The 6,392-nt window shown below is 36.6% G+C and overlaps 1 pseudogene; it reads right to left on the reverse strand.

Moving 5' to 3' along the window:
* Nucleotides 1–282: 282 nt before the first annotated feature.
* LOC123241263 lies at nt 283–2,205 on the reverse strand (annotated as a pseudogene).
* Between the last annotated feature and the right edge of the window lie 4,187 nt (nt 2,206–6,392).

Here is a 6,392-nt window from a genome sequence, read left to right on the forward strand (position 1 = left end):
TGCAGAATGCCCAGATTTACACAATAGTTGTTTTTTTTTAACCCTTACCTTCTACTTAGAATAAATGCTAAGTATTGATTCCAAGGCATAACAGCAATAAGGCTTTGCAACTGGGGTTGAATGACTTGCCCAGGGTCACACAGCTAGAATGTGTCTGAGTTCAATATATCATAATTTAAATGTTACTTTTAAACTACTATTGCTTTGGTTACAAAGTTGAGTCCTTCAATTTTTGGAAAGTTGTGTGTGACCCTCTTTCTTTTGGTATTTTTAGTAGACTTTTTAAATGGTGAATCTGGAGGGCATATCTCTAGATGAGTTTGCTTTACTCCCCGAGAAGCCAACAGGCATGCCAGGTACACTCTGGGATAGCTTAGTATGATGAAATTGCAGACCTCCAAATATTTCTGCTGCTGATCAAATTCTTCCTTCTCAGCAATCTGGTTCTCATCCTGCCTGTTGATTATTACATTACATTTGTTAAGGATCTTCTTTTTGTCTGTATCCCCATTTTGCCTTGGAGTTTCTCATCCTCTATGTTAAAAACACAAGATTCCAGAGGATTCTTGGGAGACACCTTGTCTCTCAGCTTCTCATCTCTAGCCCTGAATTTCTCAGCCTCTTGGAAAATATGCTCAATGTCTTTTTTGCTCAGACAACTTTTGTCATCAGTGATGTTGATCTTATTCTTCTTGCCTGGTATTCTATCCATAACAGAAACATTAAGGATGCCATCTGTCAAATGTTATTTTAATCAGAGGAACACCCCTGGGGGAAGGGGGCATTCCTATGAAGTCAAACTTGCCAAGATGATTGTTATCCTTTGTCATTGCTCTCTCACCTTTGTAAACTTGAATAAGCACACCAGGCTGGTTATCTGGGAAAGTGTTGAAGATCTGTCTGCTTAGTAGGGATGTGGGTATTTCTTTTGAACAGAACTGTCATAGCTCTATTAGGAGTTTCAATTCCAAGAAAAAGAGGAGTGGTGTCCAATAGCAGCAAGTTCTGAACACAACTCAGATTTTTCTTCACACAAGCTGGCAGCCTGGACAGTATCATAGACAACAACATCCTCAGGACTGGTACTTTTGTTGAAATCCTTGCCATTGAAGAAGTTTAAAAAGAAGACTCTTACATCCTTTCCGTTTAAGTTAGATGTCTTGGCTCAATTGAAGAAGTACTGCAGAAGTTTCTAGATTCAGGTGGTCTAAGTGAAACCACCCACCAAGGCAATGACATAAATTTGAGATTTATCTAGCTTGGTATTTCCCAGGCCTTTTCCATAGGGTCCAAAATGCCATGGAAGGGGACAGAATTCATTTCTTCCAAATGGGTTTTCTTGTCTCATTCTTAAGAATCAGGCTAGCAAGTTACATGGGTGATAAATGTAAACTTTCATAGGGGAATGTTACACAGATAGATTGTGGCAGCATTCTTGTTCTCACTCAAGTCCTTCTTGTGCTTTTGCTTGAACGCAGCAATGAAAGAGTTGGCCATGTGGTTGTCAAAGTCCTCCTCATCCAAGAGGGTATCCCTAGCTGGTGAACTTGACTTCAAAGATGACATCTTCAGTGATAAAAAGGCAACATTGAAAGTACATCTCCAAGGTAAAAGATCAATCTATTTCTCTCAGCACTAACCTTTTTGTCCAAGCCATAAACAATAGGAGCATAGGAGCATCGGTCGGCTCACTGATGATTCAGAACACATTGACACCCCCGATGGTCCCAGCATCTTTCCTGGCTGGACAATGAGAATTATTGAAATAGGCTGCTACTGTGATGACAGCATTTGTGACAATCTTCACAAATTAAGCTTCAGCAATTCTTTCATCTTTGTCAAGACCATTGGAGATAATGCTCTTGGATGTACATTTTTTGGTCTCCCCTTTGTATTCCACTTGGTCCTTAGGTCTGCCCATATCACTGACCATAATGTAAGGCCAGTGCTTCATGTCTGATTGAGCAACTGCATCATCAGATCTTTGACCACTCAGACATTTGGCATCAAAGACTGTGTCAGTGAAGTTCATTGAGACTTAATTCTTTATAGCCTCACTGATTGAATATTCTGTCAGTGAAGGTGATATAGCTTGGATTGGTCCTATTTCCTTGGTCATTAGCAATATTCTTCACATTCTCATGTTGTAAGACTCCTATGCAGGAATCGTGCCAAATCAGTGCCAACTGTGAGTCCCTTAGACATGGTTCTTAGGATGTTGGTGTTTGTAGCTGACTGCTGGGGAGAAAGGAAAGCTATTACTGTGCTTAGACCATTTCTAGCTCTTTTCCTTTCATTATGTGGTTAGGAGAAGTCTCTTGAAACAAGCACGTGTGAATGCTATTTCCAGTGTCTTAGTAAGAAACACATATACATACACACATATACACATACACACATGAATATGCCCTTTTGCCATTAGAAGGGCTTATTTTTGCTAGAAACATAGAAGCAGATGGCAAGGAGTTGGAAGAGTGTCTAATAATGATGCCTCTGAGAGGCTGTGATTTGACTGGTGTATGTGATAAATACATTCACCCTCATTCAACCTTGTAGCTTGTAATAAAAGTTATATAGAAATTGTGAGCTTTGAATTTCCTTGTGGCTGGTAGGTAGCTCAGTGGATAAAGCACTGGGCCTTTGGGTGGAGAGTCTGACATTTTATAAATGAAGAAACTGGGGTTTAGAAAAGTTACATTTCTTGCCCACTAGTAGTAAATGGCAGAACTGGATTTTGAACGGTCTGCCAATTTCTACTACTTCAGTCAGGTAGAATGGCTAAATGCAATGTTAGCTGAATGTAGAGAAAAATGGGGGAGGGGAAGAGATTCTTTCTTCTCTATATCTACTTTTTTCACATGGCTCTTATAGGTATCCCACAAATTATTCAATGAGTTCTCTTTTCTCACAAAGTATAGGAGAAATTGTCAGAGAAGTGACAAATGAACGCTAGAATTTTTTCTGATATTCTCAGAGTAAAATGTCAATCAATCAGTAGCATTTTTCTAGTGTCAGTTATGTGCCAGGCACTATGTAGACACTACAGATAAAGACAAAGAATGAAACAGCCCCTACTTTCAAGGAATTTACAAAAGAGAAATATATTTGTTTGATTTGGAGAGAATATAGTTTGATGGACTTAGAAATTTTGACCTTTCATTTTCTGCTAAAGTTTATGGTTTAAGATGCATTCTAAATCTTCTTTGCTTTGAAGAATTTATATCATTATGGAAGTGAGATTTTCTGAACACCAGCGTACTTAATGATTTTTGTGGGGGTGAGGTAGGATGGATATAGACTCCCAATGGACTCCCAAACTCCCAATAGCAATTTGCTCTGTTACACATGGATAGCTTGTTTGTTTTTTAGGCAGCCCATCTCTAAATGGGAATAATATTTATATAACTAATAATCATATAGCATTTTAAAATTTAAGTTATGATTGATTTAGTAAGGTATGTTAATGTTATAGAATTCAAGATACTGTATTAGTGTAGTTTAAATTCTACCATATGCAAATGTGGGTAATGTGGTGACCAGGGCTCACCAACACTCTTCCCAAGTGTTTTCATGTTTCCAGAACTGCCCCCCTCCAATGACTCTTATTTTCAAGTTCTTGCTGCCACATTATTTGTCTTTCTGCAACAAAAGTAATCGTTGCTATTTACCTTCATTTTTAGTAGTACCTCATCACACTGCCAACTTTTCAAGCTTAACCTGTAGCCAACAGATCACTTCTTAGCACAATGCCTGGCACAAAGTAAATGCTTAATAAATCCTTGTTTGCCTTGCCATGCCAAAACCTTTTATAACTAAATCCTATACTTTAATTTTAGCCCCAGATCTCCTCAACCCAAAGGGCCTCTTACAAATTGGGATTCATTATGTACCTTTATTTTCTTTCTTGTTTGTTGTAGCTACATCTGACCACTTCCTCTTTAGTCCAGTATTATTGAAGACAACACAATTCCATCTCAACATATATCATTTCTTTTATTTATTTATTTTAAAACCTTACTTTCTGTCTTTGTGTCAGTTTTAAGACAGAAAAGTGGTAAGGGCTAGGCAGTTGGGGTTAAGTGATTTGCTCAGGGTTATATAGATAGAAAGTACCTAAAACTAGATTTGAACTCTGGCCCTCCTGACTCTAGGCATGGCTTTATTCACTCTGTTACCTAGGTACCCCAATATCATTGTATTTAATCTTCACTCATAGCTTCAGGTGACCCTGAGCTTTATCCTTTTGGTCTAGCTCCTAAACAATGTAGTCTTAAAAGCACTGAGGGTGATGTTTGGGACTCTGGATTTGAATTCTGACTCAGTGAACTCAGACAACACCAACTAGAGCAGCAAAGAACTGGAAACTAAGAGGGTGCTCATCAAATGAGTGAATAACTGATCAAATTATGGTATATAAATGGCGGAGAAGCCAAAGTCCAAAATTCACGTAGCTGGGTGGGAAATGAGATGTTGAGGAAGACAGCATGTTTCATAAATGTTATTTTAGAATCATGGGTGGTTATTATGTTGATCAGAGTTCTTAGGTCTATACATCATATTATAAGAATTATTCCCATATTCCCTTTTCAAAAGTCAGAGAGCCCCCATTCTAGGATTTTCTTTTTATCCTCTATGTTTGGAGTAGTCTCTTTTGTTTGTATCTTTAAAAGAATCAATTAAAAAGTTCTGAACAGAATTAACAATTAATAAACATTTCTACATAAAAATAGAGTAAAATAAAATAAGCATCAAAGCTGGCATGCTTATTTGTGTTTCTGTCCATCCTTTTTACTGCTATCTTATGTGTATATAAAAATGCTTTAATGACACTTTTTCTTTCTGTGACGCCACCACTATCTTCTTTTTCCTATCATCTTCTGCTCACAAAATCATTGTAACAAATATGTATAGTCAAGGAAAAACATTTCCAAACTGGTTATGTTTAAAAATGTATCTCATTCTGTCTTGAGTTTTTCCTTCATCTCTCTTTCAGGCTATGTAGCCTGCTTCATCAATAGTTCTCTGCTATTGTGTGATTCATTGCATTGATCAGAGACCTTGAGTCTTTCAAAATTATTTTTCTTTATAGTTTTACTACTATTCACCTCACTTTATTCTGTATTGGTTCAAGCAAGTCTTCTTAGTTTTTTTGGAATCCATCCCTTTTTTCATTTCTTATGGCATAATCACATTTAAAAAATAAGTTTTTATTGGTCTTATTTTCTTATATCACCATACTTATCTCAAGTGTCCCTCTCTTTTTATCTCTTCTCAAAGAGCAATTCCATTTGATAGGTTTTTAAAAGGGAGGAAAATCAATAAAACTGATAAATATATTGAAAAAAGTTCAAAAATAAGTGTAATATAAAAAACTTAATGGACCTGCCATTTCTGCAAAGGCTGGGATTAGCTTTTCAAATCTCTTTATTAAAGTTCTGCTTAATCTTTTCTGAATTTTTTATTTTCACTTTTTTTGGGGGTGTACTTGTTTAGTCAATCTCCAATTAATGGGCATCTACTTTCCCTCCAATTTGCACAATAATATTTCATTGTGTTTACATATTGTTGTTCAGATGTTGCCCAAATGATGGATACCTCTTTATTTTTGTTCACAGCACTTCTATGTGACTTCTATGATGCACTTATTTGGCAAACTGATTCTGTTTATAGTAGAGACTTCTTGGTGTTTATGTCTAGCAGATTTCCTATTTTCTTATGATATTAAAATGTTCTTTCTGACTCACTCCATTGTCACTTACCTGACCATTTTATGCTAGGACTCTTTTGCTTCTTTAAAAAAAATCTTTATCTTCCATCTTAGAATAAATACTGTGTATTGGTTCTAAAGAAGAAGAACAGTAAGGGCTAGGCAATGAGGTTAAGTGACTTGTTCAGGGTCACACAGTAGGAAGTGTCTGAGGCTAGTTTTGAATGTAGAATCATCCATCTCTAGGCCTGGCTCTCTGTCTACTAAGCCACTTAGTTGCACCCTCTTATGCTCCCTTAAGAGCACCGGTATACTAGATGTGATAATTTGTTCATGAATAGGTGGATCCTTGCAGTCTATATTCTAGTTCTCCTCTTGACATATCTGGGACTTTTTTAAGTCCATCAGTTTTCCATCAGTTTCTTCAATATATAGGGTAGCATTAAAATGCTAAAAAATAATAGTTGGCATTTATCTGGCACTATGTGCCAGACACTGTCTCAAGCACTTTACAAATATTACTTTATTTACTTTGTTATGTATCAGATTCATGTAAGATATAATAATATATTTTGAAAGTATAAACCCAGTATGATAAATGCCAAATATTTTCATTTGTTTCTCTTGTTGGAAGTCATGAGCTGGATATTGGTATTAAATGTCATGGCGGCAGCAGAACACAAGT

This window comes from Gracilinanus agilis, chromosome 3 (genome assembly GCF_016433145.1).
Source record: "Gracilinanus agilis isolate LMUSP501 chromosome 3, AgileGrace, whole genome shotgun sequence".
NCBI lineage: Eukaryota > Metazoa > Chordata > Mammalia > Didelphimorphia > Didelphidae > Gracilinanus > Gracilinanus agilis.